This window comes from Somniosus microcephalus, chromosome 6 (genome assembly GCF_052327205.1).
Source record: "Somniosus microcephalus isolate GS21.2 chromosome 6, FLI_Smic_1.0, whole genome shotgun sequence".
NCBI classification, from domain to species: domain Eukaryota; kingdom Metazoa; phylum Chordata; class Chondrichthyes; order Squaliformes; family Somniosidae; genus Somniosus; species Somniosus microcephalus.
Window position 1 is genome coordinate 64188873 of NC_140992.1, and position 27750 is coordinate 64216622.

Sequence of the window (27750 nt, forward strand, 5' to 3'; positions counted from 1 at the left end):
ACTGGGAAAAAAATGTCGCTTCCCGCGCTTTTCTTTCTTTTCTGCAGAAAAGATATGGCGCTTCCCGCGCTTCCCCGCCGCTGCTGCCGATGACAACGCTGTTTTCCGCGGGTTTCCCTTCTTTTTATTTATTTATTTACAGGTGGAGACTCGTTCCCGCCAGACTCTCTCTGCTAGGTCTGAACGCCGACCTGCTTGCAGCGCCGGCCGTCTCCCGAGTGCTCCCTCCCCGTCTGTTACTGCTTGCCTCCACCTTCGCTGCTTGGCCTAGCTGCAGAGCCAGCCGCTGGAGCCCCAGCCCGACGCCCAGGAAGGATTATTGCAGTACCTGCCACCAGCTCGGCTAGCTGGTGAAACCACAGCTTTTTCTTTTTCTTGCTTTTCTTCGACTTTGGACGCCAGAGGAATCGATGTCCTTGAGGTGCTGCCGAATTGCAGGTAAGTCCGTCTCCAATTAGTCGCCACTGTTGTATCCGTGTGTTAATAGAGACACTGAAGACAGGAGTTGGTTTCACAGGTGTTTACTGAACAAAGTCTGGAGGGGAACTAACTGATCCAACACAATATACAGGCTTATATAGCCCGAGTGGCCATTACCGGCATTACAGTACATAGGGGGCTCTTAAAGGCACATACACTACACAAACCAAGTGCATAGTGAGTTTTATTACGTCACTGAGTATTGGTATAATGAGGTGCATGCAGCCACCAGAGTCATAGAACATGCCACTGGCATGTTAATGACAGGCTTTGTGTACCTAGACCCTGCAATATAATCTAGCTAGGGTCTCTAAGGCTATGTAAAAGAAAAGTAAAAGAAAAGAAATGTGGTAAGCCACTGTTTGTATTCCACTGTGTACATGTCTGTACATGCCTCGGCTGACTCCTCCCACGAGTCCAGGTATAAAGGTGACTGCTCCACAGTCCCTCTGTATTCTGGACTGGTCGACCACTCGAGGCACACCTTCATTCTCTTGTTAATAAAAGTCTGTTAGTTACTCGCTTAACCTCAGTCTTTTGAGTAATTGATAGCGCATCAATTTTATTAACAAGATTTTTTATAATGGAGAAGATCCTCACACCAGCATGCCTGGACTTAGACCATCGGGAGGCGGACGCTTCCACCAAGTTTGCTCACTGGCTTAAGTGCTTTGAAAAATTCCTGATCGCCTCCGCTGCAACGGTCAAATCGGATGAGGACAAACTGGATGTCCTGATCTCCAAAGTGAACCACCGAGCGTACTCGGTCATCCAGGACGCGACCTCATACACGGCTGCTCTCAAGCTCCTCAAGGACCAGTACACGCGCCCAGTGAACGAGGTGTACGCCAGGCACCTCCTGGGGAGTCGTAAACAACAACCTGGGGAATCAACCGAGGAATACCTTCAGGCACTGTCTGTGCTTGGTCGGGCCTGTGGTTGTAAGGATGTAAAGGCCGCCGTGTACACAGAGGAACTTATCCGGGACGCTTTTGTGGCGGGCCACAGGTCCAATTACACCCGACAGCGACTGTTGGAGCAGAGTGACCTCGACCTCAACAAGACCTCTGAACTCGCACTATCATTGGACGCATCCTACCGGGGCATGGATGCCTACTCCTCTGCACCGTGGACGCCGCGGGGAACGACAGCCTGGAACACGGTAGGACTGTCTCATAGCGCCGTGCCACCCCAGCCACATCCCAGCAACGGCCTAACTACCGCAGCAGTGTCCCAAGGCCAGAAATGCTACTTCTGTGGCCAGGCCAAACACCCCAGAGCGCGCTGCCCGGCGAAAAATGCGATCTGCTCGGGCTGCGGGAAGAAGGGACACTACGCCAGCGTCTGCAGGGCTAAAGCCACCCCGAACCCCAGCAGCGCCGTGTGTGGGCCGTGCGGGCCGCCATCTTGGGCCTCCCCAGCCATGTGCGAACCACCGGAACAGCCGCCATCTTGGACGCCAGCCGCCATCTTGGCCCCCAACACCGCCTCATCTGATAGCCGCAATGACACACTGACCCCTACGCTGGCCTCCGTTACGCTGGACCAAGCGAGACCGCACCAACTGGCCCGGTCCACAATTGACATTAAGGTAAATGGTCACGAAACAATCTGCCTTTTTGACTCTGGGAGCACGGAGAGCTTCATCCACCCCGACACGGTGCGGCGTTGCTCTCTCCCAGTCCTGCCTGCGCACCAGCGGATTTCTATGGCCTCCGAATCCCAGTCGGCGGACATTGGCGGCTACTGCGTGGTGACACTCTTAGTAGACGGGACTGTGTACGATAATTTTAAACTTCTGGTCCTGCCCCACCTCTGCGCTGCCGTCCTACTGGGGTTAGATTTTCAGTGCCACCTTAAAAGTGTTACGATGGCGTACGGTGGACCCCTCCCCCCACTCACAGTCCGCAGCCAGCAGCTTCCAAATTGCCCGCCGCGCACCAGGTGCAACCTCTCCACACTCAGAGTCACCCCCCCCCCCCACTGTTTGCTAACCTCACCCCCGACTGTAAGCCCATCGCCACAAAGAGCAGGCGATACAGCGCCGGGGACAGGGTTTTCATTAAAACTGAAGTGGAGCGGCTCCTGAAGGAGGGGATTATTGAGGGCAGCACCAGCCCCTGGCGAGCCCAGGTTGTGGTCGTTAAGACCGACGAGAAGCAGCACCTGGTCATCGACTACAGCCAGACAATAAATCGCTACACCCTGCTGGACGCTTACCCACTCCCCCGCATAGCTGATATGGTCAACCAGATCGCGCAGTACCGCGTCTTCTCGACCATTGACCTGAAATCAGCGTACCACCAGCTCCCTATCCACCCTGAGGACCGCCAGTATACTGCCTTTGAGGCAAACGGCCACCTCTATCACTTCCTTAGGGTTCCCTTTGGCGTCACCAACGGGGTCTCCGTCTTCCAAAGGGAGATGGACCGGATGGTCGATCAAAATGCGTTGCAGGCCACTTTCCCATATCTGGACAATGTGACCATCTGCGGCCATGACTTGCAGGACCATGACGCAAACCTCGAAAAATTCCTCTGCACCGCCCAACTCCTGAACCTGACGTATAACAAGGAGAAGTGCATATTCCGCACAACCCGCCTCGCCATCCTTGGCTGTGTTGTGGAACACGGAGTCATCGGTCCCGACCCCGACCGGATGCGTCCCCTTATGGAACTCCCACTGCCCCACTGCCTCAAGGCCCTGAAGAGGTGCCTAGGGTTTTTCTCCTATTACGCCCAATGGGTCCCCTACTATGCGGACAAGGCCCGTCCGCTGATCAGGTCCCCCTCTTTTCCCTTGACGGCAGAGGCCCGCTTAGCCTTCCACCGTATCAAGGAAGACATTGCCAAAGCCACCATGCACGCAGTGGACGAATCCATCCCCTTCCAGGTGGAAAGCGACGGGTCCGACTTTGCCCTGGCCGCTACCCTTAATCAGGCGGGGAGACCCATGGCCTTCTTTTCACGAACCCTCCAGGGCCCGGAGACCAGACACTCCGCTGTTGAGAAGGAGGCCCAGGCTATTGTGGAGGCTGTGCGTCATTGGAGGCACTACCTGGCCGGAAAACGATTTACCCTGCTCACTGACCAGCGTTCAGTTGCTTTTATGTTTAACAACAAGCAGAGGGGCAAAATCAAAAACGACAAGATCTTGAGGTGGAGAATCGAACTTTCCACCTGCAATTACGAGATCTTGTACCGGCCCGGGAAGCTCAATGAACCCCCGGATGCTCTATCGCGTGGCACCCGCGCCAGCGCGCAGATCGATAGACTGCGGGCCCTCCACAATGACCTCTGCCACCCGGGGGTCACCAGGTTCTTCCACTTCATCAAGGCCCGCAACCTGCCTTACTCCATTGAGGAGGTCAGGACCGTGACCAGGAACTGCCAAGTCTGCGCTGAGTGCAAACCGCACTTTTATAGACCAGACAGGGCTCACCTGATAAAAGCCACTCGCCCCTTGGAGCGCATGAGCGTTGATTTTAAAGGGCCTCTCCCCTCCTCCGACCGTAATGTGTACTTCCTCAACATTATTGATGAGTACTCCCGTTTCCCATTCGCCATCCCCTGCCCGGACATGACCAGTGCCACGGTCATTAAATGTCTAAACGACCTCTTCACCCTGTTCGGTTTCCCCAGCTATATCCATAGCGACCGGGGCTCATCGTTTATGAGCGACGAACTCCGCCAGTACCTGCTCGCTAGGGGTATTGCCACAAGCAGGACCACCAGTTACAACCCCCGGGGGAACGGACAGGTGGAAAGAGAGAATGCGACAGTTTGGAAGGCCGCCCTGCTAGCCTTAAAGTCTAGGGGCCTTCCGACCTCCCGCTGGCAGGATGTGCTCCCCAATGCGCTCCACTCTATTCGGTCACTGCTCTGCACTGCCACTAACGCCACCCCTCATGAGAAAATGTTTGTCTTCCCAAGGAAGTCCACATCGGGGACATCGCTACCGCCATGGCTGACGTCCCCAGGGCCGGTCCTACTGAGAAGACACGTGAGGACCCATAAAACGGACCCCTGGTCGAGAGGGTCGACCTCCTCCACGCCAACCCCCAGTACGCTTACATTGCGTACCCGGACGGGCGGGAGGACACAGTCTCCATACGAGACCTCGCACCCTCGGGGGCCCCAGTAACCCACTACCCACTACCACCCCCCCCCACAATCCAATATCCAACCCCAGCAGATGGCACGCCTGGGCCCCGCGACCCGCTCGACACCCACGACGACTACACACCAGTGCCCCAGCCTACGCGGGACTCGACGCCGGAAGCTTCACTACCCCTGCCGTCGCCACGTTGATCACAGCGGCAGACAAGACCTCCTGAGAGACTCCAATACACAAACTTTTAATACACTTCACCCCGCCGGACTCATTTTTAAACAAGGGGTGAATGTGGTAAACCACTGTTTGTATTCCACTGTGTACATGTCTGTACATGCCTCGGCTGATTCCTCCCACGAGTCCAGGTATAAAGGTGACTGCTCCACAGTCCCTCTGTATTCTGGACTGGTCGACCACTCGAGGCACACCTTCATTCTCTTGTTAATAAAAGCCTGTTAGTTACTCGCTTAACCTCAGTCTTTTGAGTAATTGATAGCGCATCAAGAATGACTTGCATTTATATACATAGAAGATAGGAGCAGGAGTAGGCCCTTCGGCCCCTCGAGCCTGCTCTGCCATTCAACGAGATCATGGCTGATCATCCAAACTCAGTACCCTGTCCCTGCTTTCTCCCCATATCCCTTGATCCTTTAGCCTTAAGAAATACATCCAACTCCTTCTTGAATATATTTAATGAATTGGTCTCAACTGCCTTCTGTGGTAGAGAATTCCACAGGTTCATCACTCTCTGGGTGAAGAAATTCCTCCTCATCTCTGTCCTAAATGGCTTACCCCTTAACCTTAGACTGTGACCCCTGGTTCTGGACTCCCTGGCCATCGGGAACATCCTTCCTGCATCTCGTCTGTCTAGTCCTGTTAGAATTTTATAAGTTTCAATGAGATCACCTCTCATTCTTTTGAACTCCAGCGAGTATAAGCCCAATCGACCCAATCTCTCCTCATACGTCATTCCTGCCATCCCAGGTATCAGCCTGGTGAATCTTTGCTGCACTCCCTCCATGGCAGGAACATCCTTCCTCAGATAAGGCGACCAAAACTGCACACAATACTCAAGATGTGGTCTCACCAAGGCCCTGTACAACTGCAGCAAGACATCCTTGTTCCTGTACTCGAACTCTCTCGCTACAAAGGTCAACATACCATTTGCCTTCTTAACCACCTGCTGCACCTGCATGCTTACCATCAGTGACTGGTGCACAAGGACACCCAGATCTCGTTGCACTTCCCCTTCTCCCAATCTATTGCCATTCAGATAATAATCTGCCTTCCTGTTTTTGACACCAAAGTGGATAACCTCGCATTTATCCACGTTATATTGCATCTGCCATGCTTCTGCCCAATCACCCAACCTGTCCAAATCATCCTGGAGTTTCTCGGCATCCTCCTTACAGCATACATGCCCACCCAGTTTTGTGTCGTCTGCAAACTTGGAGATATTACATCTAGTTCCCTCGTCTAGATTATTAATATATATTGTGAATAGCTGGGGTCCTAGCACCAATCCCTGCGGTACACCCGTTTATTCCAACTCTTTGCTTTCTGTCTGCCAACCAGTTCTCTATCCAAGTCAATACCTTGCCCCCAATCCCATGTGCCTTAACTTTACATGCTAATCTCTTATGCGGGACCTTATCGAAAGCCTTCTGAAAGTCCAAATACACCACATCCACTGGTTCTCCCTTATCTATTTTACCAGTTACATCCTCAAAAAATTCCAGTAGATTAGTCAAGCACGATTTACCTTTTGTAAATCCATGTTGACTTTGTCCGATCCTGTCACTGTTTTCCAAGTGCTCTGCTATTACATCTTTTACAATGGACTCTAGCATTTTCCCCACTAACGATGTCAGGCTTACCGGTCTATAATTCCCCGTTTTCTCTCTACCACCTTTTTTGAATAGTGGCGTAACATTAGCTATCCTCCAATCCATGGGTACTGTTCCAGAGTCTATCGAATTTTGGAAGATGACCAGCAATGCATCTACTATTTCTAGGGCCACTTCCTTAAGTACCCTAGGATGTAGATTTATCGGCCTTCAATCCCGTTAATTTCCCCAACACCATTTCCCTACAAATACTGATTTATTTCGGTTCCTCCCCCTCATTAGACCCTATGCTCCTGCTATATAGCGCCTTTCACGACCTCAGGACGTCCCAAAGCATTTTACAGCCAATTAAGTACTTTCAAAGTATAGTCACTGTTGTAATGTAGGAAACGCAGCAGCCAATTTGCGCACAGCAAGCTCCCACAAACAGCAATGCGATAATAACCAGATAATCTGTTTTTAGTGATGTTGATTGAGGGATAAATATTTGCCAGGACACCGGAGATAACTGCCCTGCTCTTCTTTGAAATAGTGCCATGTATTGCCTGGTGCAGAAATTTGCATTACAAAATCATATAGGCCGTGGTGGAGGAAGGCATCCAAAGACAGCAGAGGACCAGCAAAGGAGTAACAGCAGCCTGTAGATGCAGCCTTGCTAGCTACAAGACACATTCATACTGCTCTCATAGGGAGCCCTTCTCTTAACTTTCACATCTGGCCACTGAATTAACAGTTCTATCTACAATTCCCTCCACATGTGTTCTATCATCTACAGGCCTTTCTCTGTGCACAACACCGAGCATAACTCCCATTCATACCCCCCATCAAAGCCACTTCCAATCCTTGCCGAGAACTGGAGAGGCAAGAACAGCGTTAAAGGGACAGAAGCATTCTGAAGATAGACTTGCAGGCTGTGGATGAGACTGAGGCCCACACAGATAAGTCAATGTGGGCCAGACTGGAAAGAGAGGAGGCTACTACAAGGGGTAACCCAGGACTGTTACCTCCACTTTCCGGGCCTACTGCTACCTTACCACATAGCAACCTACTGCTCCCATTTGCATTTGCATTTCGTGGGTGAAGAAGGAGTGGCCAGCAGCAGTCCTGACAGGACTGAGGGAGAGAAATTTGGTCAGAGTGAAAGGAATCGACAGCAGCACAGGATAAAGAGCACGGGGAGCAAGGACAGCAGACCTGAAAGGAATCGGCAGTAGTGGCGGCAGCACAGGATAAAGAGCACGGGGCACCGAATTCCAAAAGAACAGCAAAAGCAAGGAGTGATGTCACAGGACTGCAGGTAGCTGATTGGTGGGTGAGTATTAGTGTTTTATTCTCTAACGTAACATAGAAACATAGAAGATAGGAGCGGGAGTAGGCCATTCGGCCCTTCGAGCCTGCTCCACCATTCAATGAGATCACGGCTGATCATCCAAATTCAGTACCCTGTCCCTGCCTTCTCCCCATATCCCTTGATCCCTTTAGCCTCAAGAAATATATCCAACTCTTTCTTGAATATATTTAATGAACTGGCCTCCACCGCCCTCTGTGGCAGAGAATTCCACAGGTTCACCACTCTCTGGGTGAAGAAATTCCTCCTCATTTCAGTCCTAAATGGCTTACCCCCTATCCTTAGACTATGACCCCTGGTCCTGGACTCCTCGGCCATCAGAAACATCCTTTCTGCATCTAGTCTGTCCAGACCTGACAGAATTTTATAGGTTTCGATGAGATCCCCTCTCAATCTTCTAAACTCCAGTGAGTATAAGCCCAATCGACACAATCTCTCCTCGCACGTCATTCCTGCCATCCCAGGTATCAGCCTGGTGAATCTTCGCTGCACTCCCTCCATGGCAAGAACGTCCTTCCTCAGGTAAGGTGACCAAAACTGCACACAATACTCAAGGTGTGGTCTCACCAAGGCCCTGTACAACTGCAGCAAGACATCCTTGTTCCTGTACTCAAACCCTCTCGCTATGAAGGCCAACATACCATTTGCCTTCTTAACCGCCTGCTGCACCTGCATGCTTACCTTCAGCGACTGGTGCACAATAACACCCAGGTCTCTTTGCACTTCCCCTTCTCCCAATCTATTGCCATTCAAATAATAATCTGCCTTCCTGTTTTTGCCACCAAAGTGAATAACCTCACATTTAACCACATTATAGTGCATTTGCCATGTTTCTGCCCAATCACCCAACCTGTCCAAATCGTACTGGAGTTTCACGACATCCTCCTCACAGCTTACCCTCCCACCCAGCTTTGTGTCGTCTGCAAATTTGGAGATATTACATCCAGTTCCCTCGTCCAGATCATTAATATATATTGTGAACAGCTGGGGTCCTAGGACCGATCCTTGCGGTACCCCACTAGTCACTGCCTGCCACTCGGAAAACGACCCGTTTATTCCAACTCTTTGCTTTCTGTCCGCCAACTGTTGAGTCTGTGCTTTCAAATGTAGTTATGCTGAATAACTGGACACAGACAACAGAATACTTAAACAGGTCTTTAGTAACTGAGGGTCAGGGCTGAACTGAAATACACTTTGCTCCATAGGGTTTATATACCGGTGTGGTCACCACCGGTACTACAATATACAGGAGCCATCAGAAAGTAGTCCATCACCTTAAGGTAGTCTCTTAAGGTGGTACAAGTTACATACACTACAATTTCTCCCCTTTTAGCTTAACAGTGTACACCCCAATTTAAACATAACATGGATAACATATATACAACTTTCATACAAAACTGTTCAAAGATTCAGTCTCTGAGGAGGCCTCCTGATCCGGGCCGGATAACGCCTTTCAGGGGTCTCTGGTTCTCGTTGCTGGGGTGACTCATCCATTTGATCTCTTATGGATTGAACATCATCATGTACGTTCGAGTCTGAGGTAGATGCTACAGGCTCAATAACTTCTTCAATAGGTGTCTCTGCCGTAGACATGGGGTCGACCCTTGTTCTCGATTCCACAAGTTGGTCAGCATGACGTCGTATTACGTTCTCACCAACGTCTACCGTGTACGTCAAGGGTCCTTGTCGGGCACGAATTGTTCCGGATTGCCATTTATCATTCCTATAGTCCCTGGCCAACACTGGTTGTCCTATTTCGAAACTCCGAGTGGCCTTGTTATTTACGTGCTGGAATTGTTTGTTTTCGACTTCCCTACGCACATTGGGTTTTAACAAATCCAACCGGGACCGCAACCTCCTGTTATAGAACATTATGGCAGGGCTTTGATTTGTCACTGCATGCGTGGCGTTTCGATATGCCATCAGGAAATTGTCCACCTTGTGTTGTAGTGGAATATGGTCTTCGCTCATGGTCTTTATCGCCTTTTTGAACATTTGTACAAATCTCTCGGCCAACCCATTGGTAGCCGGATGATATGGGGCAGATGTATAGTGTTTCACCCCATTCTTTTTCATGAATTTCTGGAATTCTTCTGACACGAACTGTGGTCCGTTGTCTGAACATATTTGTTCCGGCAACCCATTCCTTGCAAATATGGTTCTTAGAACTGCGATCGTCTTTTCAGAGGTAGTGGTCGACATCTTAATCACTTCTGGCCATTTAGAATGTGCGTCTACCGCTATCAAAAACATGGAATCCATGAATGGACCTGCAAAGTCGATATGCACACGTTGCCATGGGGTTGAAGGCCATTCCCATGGATGCAGCGGTGCAATTGAAGGTGCGTTTTGAACTTTTTGGCACCCTGAGCAGCTTTTAGTCAGATCCTCTATTTGTTTGTCGATACCTGACCACCACACATAAGCCCTAGCAAGGCCTTTCATCTTGACTCCCCCCAGATGACCTTCATGCAGTTCCTTCAGAACTCTCTCCCTTAATTTAGGAGGAATAATCACCCTTGTTCCATACATCAATGTTCCTTGACAGACGGACAGCTGTTCTCGTCTGGCTGAGAATGCAGGTAACAGTGGTTCGCCATGTGCTGGCCATCCCTTCACTGTCAAATCGTAGACCCGAGACAGTGTCGGGTCGTTTCGGGTCTCTCTCTCAATACTCGCATTGGTGACTGGTAAGCATTCGATGATGGTCGAGTGAAATATCTCGACAGGGTCAACTGCCGATGCCTCTTCCGCTGTAGGTAGTGGCAGGCGCGACAGCCCATCAGCATTACCATGTTGCTTTGTACCTTTGAATTCGATATCATATTGATGTGCCCCTAGGAAAAGGGACCATCTCTGAAGCCTCTGCGCCATCATAACCGGAACACCCTTCTTAGGGTTAAAAATGGAAACCAACGGCTGGTGATCTGTCAGCAGCGTAAACTTTTGGCCTTGCAGGTAATGGTTAAATTTCTTAACTCCCCACACGAGGCTGAGAGCCTCCCTATCTATCTGAGCATAGTTGCGCTCTGCGGAGGTCAATGATCTGGATGCGAACGCGACTGGCCTTTCCAAGCCATTTGGCAACTTATGTGAGAGCACTGCCCCGATACCATATGGAGAAGCATCACAAGCTAAACGAATAGGCAGCGTTGGGTTAAAGTGAGCCAGCACTTCCTTAGAGGTGATCAGTGCCTTGCTTTTTTGAAAAGCCCGCTTACAGTCCTCGCTCCACTTCCATGGTACTCCCATTTGCAAAAGAGTGTTCAGCGGGTGTAACACCGTGGATAAATTTGGAAGAAACTTGTGGTAATAGTTAATCAACCCAAGGAACGACCTCAACTGGGATACATTTTCCGGAGCGGGAGCTTTCACAACAGCTTCGATCTTGTCAGGTGACTTATGAAGCCCCTCCTGGTCAATGACGTGGCCGCAGTACGAGATTCGCTTCTGAAAGAACTCACATTTCTGGCGATTAACTCTGAGTCCATATTCTTTCAATCTGGTGAGCACCTGCTCCAAATTCGCGAGGTGTTCCTTATCATCATCTCCTGTAATCAGAATGTCATCCAGGTAGCATTGTGTGCCTGGAATTCCCTGTAATACCTGCTCCATGGCCCTTTGCCAAATCGCTGGAGCCGATGCCACTCCAAAAACCAGTCTATTATACCGATATAAGCCCTTATGTGTGTTGATCGTGAGATACTGGCGTGACGCTTCATCAACTTCCATCTGTAGGTACGCCTACGCCAGGTCTATCTTGGTGAAGTGTTTCCCGCCAGACAGCGAAGCGAAGATATCCTCAATCCGCGGAAGCGGATATTGCACCGTGTGAAGAACCGGATTAACAGTGATCTTGAAATCGCCACAGATGCGAACCTTCCCAGGTTCCCCCGGCTTGTTGCTCAACGAACGCTTCATGACGGGAACAATGGGTGTGGCCCATTCGCTCCAGTCCACCTTTGACAGTACTCCTGAACGTTCTAGCCCTTCCAGCTCTGCTTCCACAGCAGGTCGTATCGCATAAGGTACCGGTCTGGCTTTGAAAAATTTTGGGTTTGCATGTTCTTCAACTTTGATGTTTGCTGTAATTCCTTTCAGTGTTCCCAGTCCCTGTTGGAACACCTCCTTAGCATCGTCCAATATTTTGGACAGTCGTTTAGGTTTGACGTCGTCCTCTTTACAGGAATCTACAGTTAGTGCTTGTAAGGAATGCCAGTCCACATTTATTCTCCGGATCCATTCCCGTCCCAGTAGTGGCGGACCTCCCTCAGGTAACACATACAAGTCCATTCCCTGACTTTCTTTACCATTGTAGACCACCTTTACCTTTATCTTTCCGATGGGGTATACTCTTTGCCCCGTGTATGTTTTCAATACAATCTCCGTATCCCTCAGGGGAATGTGTGAGAATAACCTTTTGTAATCTTGCTTATTCATGACCGTCAATGCCGATCCAGTGTCCAATTCCATCTTCACTTGGACTCCTGCTATCCGAAGCATGACCCAGATAGTTTGGTGGTCTGCTGTGTTACTCACATTATGTATTTTTAGACAACCCAGTTCCTTACTGCTGGAGTCTGAATCCGTCTTCTGTTCATCCGAACTGTTCTCTGTCACCTTGTGTACTTTTTTGTACTTCTCCTGCGGCGACTTTTTGTTGCTGGTCTTCTTTCCTGACCGGCATACTCTCGCTATGTGACCAAGTTTGCCACATTGCCTGCATTCTTTATCTTTGAACCAGCACTGGTTCTGGTCATGCGTTGTCCTTCCGCAACGATAGCACTTTACTGCGCCCAATGCCATTTCATTGGTGCTGAATTCCGATGGCCTTTGCTGCATTTCTGCAGTGCCTCGTGCTGCTGCCTCGTGCGATGCTGCAATGCTGAAAGCTTTGTCCAGCATAAGATCCTTTTCCTCTAGCAGTCGCTTCTGGGTTCCTTCCTTTAGTAGCCCACACACAAACTTATCTCTCAGAGCGTCTGCTAGTCCTGTACCGAACTGACAGTACTTTGATAACTTGCGCAGTTCGATTAAGAATTCAGCGTTGCTTTCCTCTTTAAGCTGAATTCTTTTGTAAAATTTAAATCGTTCCGCTATCAGCAGCGGCGTGGGGTTTAAATGCTCTTGCAGGATAGTAACAATATCCGTGAAACTCTTTCCTACCGGTTTATCTGGTGTTACAAGGTGCCTTAATAACCCGTACGTCTTCGCACCCATCGAGTTTAATAGGGTTAGTGCTTTCTTATCCACCGGTACCTCATTCGCTGTACAGTAAACTTCAACGCGTTCCACATAAGTGGCCCAATCTTCTACATCGCTATCAAAAGCAGTGATGTTACCCGTTTTTGGCATCCTTGTTGAGTTTCCTTTATTTTATTTTATTTTTCAAAATGGCGGCTTCCCGCGCTTGTCTTCTTCCCCCGCCGACTAAAATGGCGATTACCGCGCTGTTGCCGTTCTCGCCTCCCAGCGGTCCTTTATTTCCCCCGATGCTGCTGCTCTTGTTCCCTGCCGCTCCCACGGTCCTCGTGGACATCAACGCTTTTCTGGCTGCTGCGCGTCTCTGCCCCGATTGCAGTCCGGCCCCTGACACCGGCTGCGGTCATGTTCTCCGCCCTTTTCTTCGTTTTCCCTCCCCTTCTCCCACTGACAACTCGGCCGACTTCCCCTCCGTGCCGCTCGATCGGGCTTACCCGCCGCTGTCGTAGAAGGGATGATCACTGCCTGTTGCTGATGGTGGACTTCGTGGCCAGCAAACCAACCCGGGTTCCCGATGGCCTCCCGTGCGATGCAGTGCTCAGCAGGATGTTGAGGGCGGATGCCCCTTTTCGACGCCCGTTCTGAGGACGAAGCTTCCTTGGATGCAAAACTGCCACTAGGTACGATCAGACTCGTCGCCACTGTTGAGTCTGTGCTTTCAAATGTAGTTATGCTGAATAACTGGACACAGACAACAGAATACTTAAACAGGTCTTTAGTAACTGAGGGTCAGGGCTGAACTGAAATACACTTTGCTCCACAGGGTTTATATACCGGTGTGGTCACCACCGGTACTACAATATACAGGAGCCATCAGAAAGTAGTCCATCACCTTAAGGTAGTCTCTTAAGGTGGTACAGGTTACATACACTACACCAACCAGTTCTCTATCCAAGTCAATACCTTGCCCCCAATCCCATGTGCCTTAATTTTGCACGCTAACCTCTTATGTGGGATCTTATCGAAAGCCTTCTGAAAGTCCAAATACACCACATCCACTGGTTCTCCCTTATCTATTTTACCAGTTACATCCTCAAAAAATTCCAGTAGATTAGTCAAGCATGATTTACCTTTTGTAAATCCATGTTGACTTTGTCCAATCCTGTCACTGCTTTCCAAGTGCTCTGCTATTACATCTTTTATAATAGACTCTAGCATTTTCCCCGCTTTTTCTCTACCACCTTTTTTGAATAGTGGGGTAACATTAGCTACCCTCCAATCCATTGGTACTGTTCCAGAGTCTATCGAGTTCTGGAAGATGACCAGCAATGCATCTACTATCTCTAGGGCCACTTCCTTAAGTACCCTGGTATGTAGACCATTAGGCCCTGGGGATTTATCGGCCTTCAGTCCCATCAATTTTCCAAACACCATTTCCCTACAAATGCTGATTTCTTTCAGTTCCTCCCTCTCATTAGACCCTATGTTCCCCGGCATCTCTGGGAGGTTATTTGTGTCCTCCTTTGTGAAGACAGAACCAAAGTATATATTTAGTTGGTCTGCCATTTCCTTGTTTCCCATTATAAATTCCCCTGATTCTGACTGTAAGGGACCTACGCTTGACTTCACCAATCTTTTTCTCTTCACATATCTATAAAAGCTTTTACAGTCAGTTTTTATGTTCCCTGCAAGCTTACTCTCATATTCTATTTTCCCTTTCTTAATTAATCCCTTTGTCCTCCTTTGTTGACTCCTAAACTGCTCCCAATCCTCAGGATTATTGCTTTTTCTAGCCAATTTATATGTCCTCTCCTTGGATCTTATGCTATCCCTAATTTCCCTTGTTAGTCACAGTTGAGTCACCTTTTTTGTTTTATTTTTATGCCAAACTGGGATGAACAAATTCTGTAGCTCATCCATTCGGTCTTTGAATATTTGCCATTGCCTATCCACCGTCAACCCTTTGAGTGCCATTCCCCAATCAATCCTACCCAACTTGCACCTCAGACCATCGTAGTTTCCTTTATTTAAATTGAGGACCCTTGTCTCTGAGTCAACTACTTCATTCTCCATCTTAATGAAGAATTCGATCATATTATGATCGCTCCGACCCAAGGGGCCTCGTACAACAAGATTGCTAATTAATCCTTTCTCATTACATAATACCCAGTCTAAGATGGCCTGACAACCATGTGTGCAGGAGGTGTTCCTCGACATATTGGTCCAGGAAACCATCCCGTAAACACTCCAGGAATTCCTCCTCAACAGTATTGTTACTAATTTGGTTGGCCCCATCTATATGTAGATTAAAGTCACCCATGATGACTGCTGTGCCCTTATTGCACGCTTCTTTAATTTCCCTTTTAATGCCATCCCCAACCTCCGCCTTACTGTTTGGAGGTCTATATACCACTCCCACTAATATTTTTTTCCCCTTAGTATTTCTCAATTCTACCCATACAGATTCCACATCATCAGAGCTAATATCCTTCATTACAATTGTATTAATCCCTTCTTTAACCAGTAATGCTACCCCACCTCCCTTTCCTTTTTGCCTATCTTTCCTGAATATCGAATACCCCTGGATGTTGAGTTCCCAGTCTTGGCCATCCTTGAGCCATGTTTCTGTAATCCCAACCAAATCATATTCGTTTACCTCTATTTGCGCAGCCAATTCATCCACCTTATTACAAATGCTCCTCGCATTAAGACACAAAGCCTTCAGGCTTGTTTTTTTAACGCTCTAAGACCTATTAGAATTATTATTTACTGTGGCCACGTTTGATTTAAACTGTTGATTTCTCTGACTGCCACTTTTGTTTTTCTCCTTCCTATCTTTTGCTTTTATCCCTGTTTTCCTTTCCTCTGTCTCCCTGCTCAGGTTCCCAACCCCCTGCCATTTTAGTTTAAACCCCCCCGAACAGTGCTAGCAAACCTCCCCGCAAGGATATTTGTCCCGCTCTGGTTCAGGTGCAACCCGTCCGACTTGTACAAGTCCCACCTTCCCCAGAAGCAGGTCCAGTGATCCAGGAAACTAAAGCCCTCCCTCCTGCACCAACTCATTAGCCACGCATTCATCTGCTCTATCCTCCTATTCCTATACTCACTAGCACATGGCACCGGGAGTAATCCAGAGATTACAACCTTTGAAGTCCTACTCTTTAATAAACTAATGAATATAACTATAAATAATCGTGTGAATAAAGACTTTAACTAAAAGAGCGTGAGAAGCAGCTGGAGATAAAGGTTCGCCTGACTTTTAAGACTCTATATAGGGCTAGAAATTTGGCGTATTTACGCCTCTCGTTAGCGCCCCAGGCACTAACCCTAACCTCAGGGGGTGCTAACAGGCCACAAACAACTTTTCGCCTGGGCGTGGCGCCGCTAACGACTCCCGTTAAATTTCAGTGGCAGTTTAGCATTGGCGGTAACTGGTAGCATCCCGCTCCGCTGCGCAGGCAATGACAACGTCATCATTGTGCACAGCGCCCCGTTTTTGCCCCGCCTGCAAAATTGGCCCGCACCCTCTGAATCTGCACCGGGCAATGACAGCAACCGATTCAGAAAGCGAGAACAGGGCGGCAGGAGGCTCGCGAGGCATTAAGTAAAGGGGAAGTGGCGGGTGGGGAAAAAAAATCGTCTGACTTACTTGTCGCGGCCCGTTACGTCTTTGAATGTGGGGTCCGTGCTGTGATCCGGCAGAATAACGAATTTTTCCCCCTTAGTCTTAAGTTTATTTCTGTTAAGTTAGTTAATAGCCTGATAAATAGAAGCATGGCAAGGTAGCTCAGTCCCCTGGAATGCACATCCTGTGCATGTGGGAAATCCAGGACGCTTCCCATGTCCAGGACAACCATGTGTGCAGGAGGTGTTGTCAGCTGGAAGAGCTTGAGCTCCGGGTTTCAGAGATTGAGCGGCAGCTGGCGTCACTGCGGTGCATCCGCGAGGCTGAGAGCTACGTGGATAGCGCATTTCAGGAGCTGGTCATCCCACAGCTAAGAAGTGTGCAGGGAATGGGTGACCACCAGACAGAAGAGGAGGACCAGGCAGGTAGTGCAGGAGTCCACTGAGTGCATCTCGCTCTACAACCAGTATTTGGTTCTGAGTACTGGTGAGGACAATGGTTCTTCTGGGGAATACAGCTGGAGCCAAGTCTGTGGCACCACGGGTGGCTCAGCTGTACAGTGGGAGAGGAAGAAGAGTGGGAGAGCAATAATGGCAGGGGATTCAATAGTTAGGGGAGCAGACAGGTGTTTCTGCGGCCGCAGACCTGACTCCAGGATGGTATGTTGCCTCCCTGGTGCCAGGGTTAAGGATGCCACTGAGGTACTAAACGAGTACTTTACATCTGTTTTCACCAAGGAAGAAAATGCTGCCATAGACATAATCAAGGAGGAGATAGTGGAGATACTTGATAGGATAAAAATTGATAAAGAAGAGGTATTAAAAAGGCTGGCTGTACTTAAAGTAGATAAATCACCAGGAGCAGATAGGATGCATCCTAGGATGCTGAGGGAATTGAGGGCGGAAATCGCGGAGGTACTGGCCATAATATTCTAATCCTCCATCGGTGGTGCCAGAGGACTGGCGAATTGTAAATGTTACACCATTGTTCAAAAAGGGGTGTAAAGATAAACCCAGCAACTACAGGCCAGTCAGTTAGACCTCAGTAGTGGGGAAGCTTTTAGAAACAATAATCAGGGACAAAATTAACAGTCACTTGGATAGGTGTGGATTAATTAAGGAAAACCAGCATGGATTTGTTAAAGGCAAATCGTATTTAATCAACTTGATCGAGTTTTTTGATGAGGTAACAGAGAGGGTTGATGAGGGTAATACGGTTGACGTAGTGTACCTGGATTTCCAAAAGGCGTTTGACAAAGTGCCACATAATAGGCTTGCCAGCAAAGTTGAACATAAGAACATAAGAAATAGGAGCTGGAGTAGGCCATTCGGCCCTTCAAGTCTGCTCCGCCATTCAATGAGATCATGGCTGATCTTCTGCCTCAACTTCATTCAACGGCCCTATCGCCATATTCCTTGATGCCCTTACTCGTCAGAAATCTATCAACTTCTGTTGTGAATATACCCAATGACTGAGCCTCCACAGCCCTCTGGGGTAGAATTCTAAAGATTTACCACCCTGTGTGAAGAAATTTCTTCTCAGCTCAGTCCTGAATGGCCTACCCTTTATCCTGAGGCTGTGGCCCCTGGTTCTAGACTCCCCAGCCAAGGGAAACATTCTCCCAGCATCCACCCTATCAAGCCCTGTAATAATTTTGTATGCTTCAATGAGAGCCCCTCTCATTCTTCTGAAATCAAGAGAATACAAGCCTAGTTTACTCAATCTCTTCTTATACGACAGTCCCGCCACCCCAGGAATCAATCTCGTGAGCCTTCGTTGCACTCCCTCTATGGCAAGTATATCCTTCCTTAGGTAAGGAGACCAAAATTGTACACAGTATTCCAGGTGTGGTCTCACCTATATAATTGGAGTAAGACTTCTTCACTCCTGTAATCAAATCCTCTTGTAATGAAGGTCAGCTTACCATTTGCTTTTCTATGTACAAGGACACCCAGGTCCCTTTGAGCATCTGCATTCCCCAATCTTTCACCATTTAGGAAATACTCTGCCTTTCTGTTTTTTCTACCAAAGTGGATAACTTCACATTTATCCACATTATATTCCATCTGCCATGTTCTCGCCCACTCACTGAGTCTGTCGAGATCCCCTTGAAGCCTCTTCACATTCTCTTCACAACTGACACTGCCACCTAGCTTTGTATCATCAGCAAATTTGGAAATGTTACATTTAGTCCCCCCATCCAAATCATTGATATAGATTGTGAATAGCTGGGGCTTAAGCACCGATCCTTGCGGTACCCGACTAGTCACAGCCTGCCATCCTGAAAAAGACCCGTTTATCCCTACTCTTTGTTTTCTGTCTGTTAACCAATTCTCAATCCATGCTACTATATTACCTCCAATTTCATGTGCCCTAATTTTGTTCACCAACCTCTTGTGCGGGACCTTATCGAAGGCCTTCGGAAAATCCAAATACATCACATCTACCGGTTCCCCTTTGTCTACTCCACTAGTTACATCCTCAAAGAACTCCAATAGGCTTGTTAAACAGGATTTCCCTTTCATAAATCCATGTTGACTCTGCCCAATCTTACTATTAGTTTCTAAGGGGTCGATTTTCCCGAAGCTGTCGGGAAGAAGGCGGGACTACAACTTTCGGGTTTTTGACCCGCCTACATCGACGTCCAGCCAATCCGCGCGATTTTCCCTTGATTGACCTTGTTGAGCCCGCCCAGCAGGCTCAGCAGGCCAATTAAGGGCCACCCGGCAACAGGTGGCGTCACAGACTGCAATTTCATCTGTCAAGAGTTCTTGACAGATGAAATATCAGTGTTTCACAGCTGTTTCAAGCTGTCAAACACTGACAGTCTGAGTTCTAACCTGAGTCCTTCTGCACAGACTCAGTTAGAACTCTCAGCAGCACTCAAAGCTGAAGGCTGTCACTTTTGACAGCTCGCAGCCATTCAGCTTTAAGTGTCGGCTGAGTGATGGGCTCCCGACGCCTGCAGGAAGAAAAGCTTTTAAGGTAAGTACAGGTAAGTAAAAGGTCTTTACATGCTTTAGACACGCCAAACACACTTACCTTTGCACTCATGCACCCATCACTCACCTGAGTGCCGACATCGCGACCCCTCCAACTCCTTCAACCCGATGGCCCGCCTGCTCTAACCTGGCGTGGTTTGGAGCCATCGGGAAACCCACACGAAACCCCTCAAAATAGGGATTAGGCTAAAAACTGCCTGTTAACTACATGTTAACAGGCAGTTAATTGGCACTAATCCCTTCCCGCCTGGGGTCGGCGGGTCCCATTGCGGGCCGGGTACCCACCGCCTCTGAAAGTTGCGTGGAGGGGGTTTTGGGCGGGATGGTGTCGGGACCCCCAAATTTGGGATTTCCCCCCCCCCCACACACCTGAAACCCTGCCTGACGGCTCCACGAAAATCGACCCCTAAATGCCTAGTTATTACATCCTTTATAATAGATTCCAGCATTTTCCCAACTACTGATGTGAGGCTAAAATGTCTGTAGTTCCCTGTTTTCTCCCTCCCTCCTTTCTTAAATAGCGGGGTTACATTTGCTATCCTCCAATCTGCAGGAACCATTCCAGAATCTATAGAATTTTGGAAGATGACAACCAATGCGTCCATTATCCCAATGGCCACCTCTTTCAAAACCCTAGGATGTAGGTCAACCGGTCCTTGGGATTTATCGACTTTTAGTCCCATTAATTTTGCTAGTACTGTTTTTTTACTAATAATAATTTCTTTAAGTTCCTCATTCTTGCCACACCCTTGGTTTTCTTGTATTTCTGGGAGGTTTTTTGTGTCTTCCTCCGTGAAGACAGAAACAAAGTATTTATTTAATTTCTCTGCCATTTCCTCATTCCCCATTATAAATTCCCCCGTCTCTGACTGTAAAGGACCTACGTTTACCTTTGCCAGTCTTTTCCTTGTCACATACCTATAGAAGCTTTAAAATCCGTTTTTATATTTTTCGCTAGTTTGTGCTCATTTTCCCTTTCTTTATCAATTTCTTGGTCCCCCTTTGCTGATTTCTAAAAAGATCCAAATCCTCAGGCTAACCGCTTTTTCTGGCAACTTTATAAGCTTCCTCCTTTGACTTAATACTAGCTTTAATTTATTTTGAAGCCCATGGCATAAAAGGGATTGTGGCAGCATGGATACAAAATTGGCTAAGTGACAGGAAACAGAGAGTAGTGGTGAACGGTTGTTTTTCGGACTGGAGGAAGGTATACAGTGGTGTTCCCCAGGGGTCGGTACTAGGACCACTGCTTTTCTTGATCTATATTAATGATTTGGATGTGGGTGTACAGGGCGCAATTTCAAAATTTGCAAATGACACAAAACTTGGAAGTACAGTGAACAGTGAGGAGGAGAGTGATAGACCTCAGGAAGACATTGACAGGCTCATGAAATGAGCGGACACGTGGCAGATGAATTTTAACGCAGAAAAGTGTGAAGTGATACATTTTGGTAGAAAGAATGAGAAGAGGACATATAAACTAAATGGTACAATCCTAAAGGGGGTGCATGAACAGAGAGACCTGGGGATATGTGTGCACAAATCATTGAAGGTGGCAGGGCAGGTTGAGAAAGCAGTTAAAAAGGCTTACGGGATCCTGGGCTTCATAAAGGTACAGAGTACAAAAGTGTGGAAATTGTGATAAACCTGTATAAAACACTGGTTCGGCCCCAACTGGAATACTGTGTCCAATTCTGGGCACCACACTTTACGAAGAATGTGAAGGCCTTAGAGAAGGTGCAGAATAGATTTACGAGAATGGTTTCAGGAATGAGGGACTTCAATTATGTTGATGGACTGGAGAAGCTGGCGTTGTTCTCCTTGGAGCAGAGAAGATTGAAAGGAGATTTGATAGAGGTGTTCAAAATCATGAGGGATCTGGACAGAGTAGAGAGAGAGAAACTGTTCCCATTGGCAGAAGGGTCGAGAACCAGAGGACACAGATTGGTGATTGGCAAAAGAACAAAAGGTGATGGAAGAAAAAACTTTTTTACGCAGCGAGTGGTTAAGATCTGGAATGAACTGCCTGAAAGGGTGGTGGAGTCAAAAAGCAGTTGAATAAATATCTGAAGGAAAAAAAATTTGCAGAGCTATGGGGAAAGGGCAGGGGAGTGGGACTAGCTGAGAGTTGGCATGGGCTCGACAGGCCGAATGGCCTTCTTTTGTGCTATAACCATTCTATGATTCTATGGTGATATGGTGGTGGGCCTCACCACCCACATTTTCCGTGATTCTCCTCTCTGATCCCACCCTATGGCATCACAGAGGAGAATCCGAGACAACGGGCCGTATTTTGCGACACCTACGTGTGCGTACGAGGTGTAGACGTGCCCGTAGAGATCGTGCAAGTTCCGGGTTTAGGCATGCAAAGTGCATGCGCTAAAACCCGGAACTTGCGATCTGTCAAGATCATCCCCATCCCCGGGAGATGGGCCTCTGCGGGTAGAGAGTTGCTTTTACCAGCATAAGAGTTTTAAAAAATAGAAAAATAAAATTTTAGCACTCACTTATACATTAAAAATCCTGTCCAATAAGGTAAGTTTATTTATAGCCCCGTTAAAACATATACATTTTTTAATATTGGCCCAGAAATTCGGGTCCCAACGCGTGAGTACCCAGTGCGTACTCACGCGTAGGCCGAACGAAAGTGCCGGTTTTGTGCATGCACTGCGCATGCGCGGGAAACCGGCACTTCCGTTCCCCTGAAAGAAGGGGTTGACAGGTGGAACGCGTGCGCCGGAGAGGCAGCGCGTGCGCATCGAACTTACGTTTTTTTTGCAGGTTTCTCCGGGAGGGTAAGTCTCCAGCAGTTACACTTTTAAAAAGCAGGCGCAAGGCCTGCTTTTAACAAAGTAAGTGGTGAATTAATTAAAATTAAAAAAATTTTTCCACAGGTTTATTATTTTTAAATACTTTAAAGAAAGGTAAGTTTATTTTTAGCCCCGTTAGAAAATGTAATTAATTTTTTCAAAAAATTTAAATTATTATTTAAAATAGTTATTTCATGTAATTTATAGTTATTTTAAAAATGTGATTTAAAAAAAAATGTATTTTAAGTTTTAGTGATGTTTTGGGGCTTATAGTATTTATAGGTTTGACAGCTCTTCCTGTCAAACTATAAATACTATAAGCCCCACTGCTACCATTGGCTCTCCATGGCCCATGTGATCCCAGGGGACGTGTCGAACTAACTGCGCCCCTGGGATATGCAAGCACTGCGCGCCGGCAGTTGGAGGAGGCCCTGGATCGGAATCCCACGCGGGCCCACAGCTCAACGGCCGGCGCGCTAGGTAAGTGCAGGTTGGGGGCTTGCACCCGCGGGAAGCCCCCGACCCGAATTTCTGGGCCAATAATATGTATTTTTTTAAATTTATTTTGCGTGTTCGTGTATTTTTTAATTGATCCCTATTCATACTTATAGGAGTTCCATATGTACGGAATCCCCATAAGTATGAATGGGGATTCCCGTCTTTTATTGGTTGGGCCGACCCACGTGATCCATGGGGCGCTTCTGAACTGCATGTGCCCCTGGGATATGTGGGCCTCTGCCCACGTGTACCCAGAGAGGCCCAGGATCGCAAGTCTCCATACCGCCCGGGCCGCCAGGTAAATGCATAGATTTTTTACAGGTCTGTGGGAAGCCTTCTATTGCAAATTTTGGGTCAATATATTTTCACGCAACCACTTACTATTGCACAAAAGCCGTGGAGATGTTTTAAAGCACCTTGGCCAATTATTCATAAAGTACATCAGTCATAAAAGTATGGTATAACTTTAAAGCATGAAAGTACTGTATTACTGAGGATATCCTATGACAATGGGCTTATTAGTTCCAGAATAATTCTCAGTGGAACAGGAGAGTACAGTAGTTCATAGAAAGGGAAAGAATCACCTGCCATTTTAAGACTTTTTGGATTTGGCCTCTGCTTATCAATAGAAATAAATTCCTTGGCAATACAATGGTAATGATGTATGTAAGCACAGGAGCTCAGTTAGTGCTGAAAAATTGTTACCTTTTCGATCCAACAAGTTCTAATTTTAATTTTAATTGCTACCTAAAGGTGGTTGTCATTATCACTTATCACGAGTACTCTGCTGCTACAAACCACATCCTATTCATTCGGAATGGAGTCACAGCGTATTGCAAGATCAAACCAGTATAAGTGCATTAAACTTAAGGCGGGGGGAGTGTGAAATTGGTCTTGGGTGGTAATGCATAATGAGCAATAGCGAATTGGAAGCCTGTTTTACACCCCGCATTGACTTAAATAGGAAAAAAAAAATCGGGCGAGGTGTAAAACAGGCTGCCAATTCACTCTCGCCCATTCTGTGCTACTGTCCAAGACCAAATTCACCCCAAGATGCAAATTTGGTGCACTGACAACAGTGATCCTTTTAAATTTTGATAGGTAAAATGTGGATATATAGTGATGATGAGGATTAAATTGTATATTTGCATCTGCATAATTGCTTGTTACGTAACTGTTATCATTAAACTCTTCTGCATGTGTTTCATAAAGCAAAAAGTAGCTTGAGTTTCAAACTGAAAGGCCTATTTGCCTTATTCTTACTTCAGTGGTGGACAGAGTAATACTTCTTTCTGTAAACTGGCTTAGCCTCTTATACAGAAAGGGAAGTTAACTGGATTAATATGTATTTATGTGGTATTTTGTGTTTAAGTGCAGCCAAGTCTTTAATGTTTGAGATTTCTGTATGTACGAGGGGTAATGAAACAATCAAAGTTTAAAGCGACCATCATTTTAAAGAAAATCTTTCGAGCGACCTGAAAAAATTAGCGCCCTCGCGGACAAAATTGAATGGTAGCGTCCCAAGAGGGAACATAAGAACATAAGAACATAAGAAATAGGAGCAGGAGTAGGCCAATCGGCCCCTCGAGCCTGCTCCGCCATTCAATAAGATCATGGCTGATCTGATCCTAACCGCCAATCCACTATCACAGAACCATCTCCTGAATCTAACAGAATTAGACACACAAAATAGGAGCAGGATCAGGCTACACGGCCACTGGGCCCGCTCCACTACCCACAGGGCCATGACCGATCCGAACCTAGACTCATGTCCAAATTCCTGCCCGCTCCCCGTAACCCTTAATTCCCTTTACTTCTAGGAAACTGTCTATTTCTGTTTTAAATTTATGTAATGATGTAGCTTCTACAGCTTTTTGGGGCAGCATATTCCATGGACCTACCACCCTCTGAGTGAAGTAGTTCCTCCTCATCTCAGTTTTGAAAGAGCAGCCCCTTATTCTAAGACTATGCCCCCTAGTTCTAGTTTCACCCATCACCGGGAACATCTTCCCTGCATCCACCCGATCCAACCCCTTCACAATCTTATATGTTTCAATAAGATCGCCTCTCATTCTTCTTGTTAAGTCTGTGTGTTATAATGCGAATTACTACACAGACCACAAGAGTAAACTTTAACAGGTCTTTACTGGTTGAAGGTCAGGGCGGAACTGCCCAATAAATCATTACACAGCACTTATATACCGGTGTGGTCACCCCCGGTATTACAGTATACAGCAGCCAAGATAAAGTAGTGCAACCCTTAAAATAGTTCTCTTAAAGGTGGAACGGTTACAAATAGTTCCCTTAAAGGTGGAACGGTTACATACACTACAATCCTCCCTTTTTAGCTTAACCGTATATATTCCCCATTAAACATAACATCATAACATATATACACAACTTCATGTAAAAACAGTTCACAGATTCAGTCTCTGCGGTGGCGCCTCCTGCGCTTCCTGACTCGGTCCGGATAACGCCTCGGTGGTGTAGTAGTTTTCGATGGTGTAGTAGGTTCTTGTTGCTGGGGTGACTCATCTAATGGTCCTTCACTGGATTTAACAGCTTGAACTTTCGTAACTTCAGAACCAGCATTGCTGACTTCTAAAGGCTCGAGTACCTTGGGAAGTTTTTCTGCTTCCAGACTGATTTGGCTCAGTTCGGAGGAACCACGTGCGTGACCTGGTAGGGGTGATAATGGTTCAGATGAGTCATCATCTTCTGCTTCGTTTTTTCTTTTCTGCTTCTTGGAGACTCTCTGGGCTTCCTCTCCCGGCTCCACTCCCAGCTGCATGCACAGTTCCTCCTCCTCTTCCTCCAGTTGTTGCCATAGTAGCGCCACCATCTCCCGGTGTTTCTTAGACTTTTCGTGATTCTTCATGGTTTTTGCACTTTGGAAGATTTTCCCACAAGCTGGGCAGAACAGGTCGTGGTAATATTCGGTGTCGTCCAGAGCTAGGTCAGCGAGAGGGTCTTCTATTTCCTCCCTCACTTCAGCTTTTGCCTCTGCCACCAATTCCCTGAGTGGCTTATTACTGCTGACACTGCTCACAAGAGGGTGCTCTTTCTTCTTAGCTTTCAACTGATCGATGAATTTGACATATTCCCTTTCTTGCTCAGCTTCAAGGCGTTCTTCCAGTTCCTGGATTCTTGCCTCTAGCTGAGTAACAATTCCTTCCTTATTCTGTTTCGGAGATCCTTCCAGATATGCAATTCTGCTCTTCAGATCCTTGTGCTGTCTCTCTAATGAAATCTTGTCACCCTCCAGATCTTGTCTTGCAGCTCTTTCCTGGAAAAGTTCATCTCGCATCTGCTCAATCTGTTCTCTGTCTCCACTGATGCGATCTGTCAGAAGGTCTGAATTGCTTCTCTCCTCATCCAGCTCCATCTCCATCTCTGCCAATTTATCCTCCATTTGCTTGACCTGCCGCATTCGATCCTCTTTTAAATGCGTTTTACTTTCAAGGTCGAACTCGAGGTCATTGACGTGCTGCTTCAGTTGTTGGCACTTCACAACTGCTTCATCTCGCTCGTGGTAACAGTTGTCCAACTCCTCTCGCAATTGCCGCATCTCATCCTGCAGTTTCTTAGTTATTAGTTGAGATTTCTCAGCCTCCAGGGCTTTAGTTTTCAGTTGCTGCTGCAGGACAGTCAGTTGATTGCGATTCTTTTCCTTGTACTCATCAACCTCCTTCCGCAGATCAAGGCTTGACCTCTGAGAATCCTTACTCATCTCAGCCCTCTCTCTCTGAAGCTTTTCAACTGTCTTCTCCAACTCTGTGTCAAAGAACTTTTTCTTTGCATTCAACTCTTGCTCAAAACGGCGAATCATTTGTTCTAATTGCTGTTGTAGTTTGAAATGGAGTTGAGTTCGAGCTCGGTGTTCCTCAGAAATGTGCATGTCTGTAGACTGGACAGACTCAGAATTCTCTGTCAAACTATGTTGTTGTTGTTCAGTGGAATTCTGTTCTGATACTTTGTTCTCTTCTGAAGCATTTATGCCCTCCTTCGTTTTTCCATCATTAGACTGCAAGTCCATTTTAGACTTGTCTTTTGCACATGGGCTGGTCTTACCATCATCAGTTCCAGGGTCTGAGCTGATTGTCTTCACCGAGTTCTCACTCTCTGCCTTGTCATTGTCACTGCTGCATATGCCCACATCCAATATTCGGGACAATCGTTCAGGTTTGACATCTTTTCTTTTTCCGGAATCTACCGTCATTGCTTTTAGGGAGTGCCAGTCCATATTTATTTTCCTGATCCACTCCCGTCCCAGAAGTGGTGGACCTCCCTCAGGTAGTACATATAAGTCCATTCCTTGGTGTTCTTTGCCCTTGTGTCTCACCTTGACTTTTATCTTTCCGATGGGGTATACTCTTTGCCCCGTGTATGTCTTCAAGACAATCTCGGTATCTCTCAAGGGTATATGTGAGAATAGCCGCTTGTAGTCCCTTCGGTTTATGACTGTTAGGGCTGATCCTGTGTCCAATTCCATTTTCACTTGGACTCCGGCTATCTTGAGCGTGACCCAGATAGTTTGTAGGTCAGCTTCTTTACTCACATTGTGAATTCTCAGACTACCCAGTTCCTTGCTGTTGGAGTCTGAATCCGAATTCTGTTCATCCGAACTCTTCTCAGCCACCTTGTGTACCTTGGTGCACTTTTCCTGCGGTGACTTTTTGTTGCTGGTCTTCTTTCCTGACCGGCATACTTTAGCTATGTGACCAAGCTTGCCACATTTTCTACATTCCTGGTTTTTAAACCAGCATTGGTTCTGATCGTGTGTTGTCTTCCCACAACGATAGCATTTCGTTGTACCCGAAGCCAT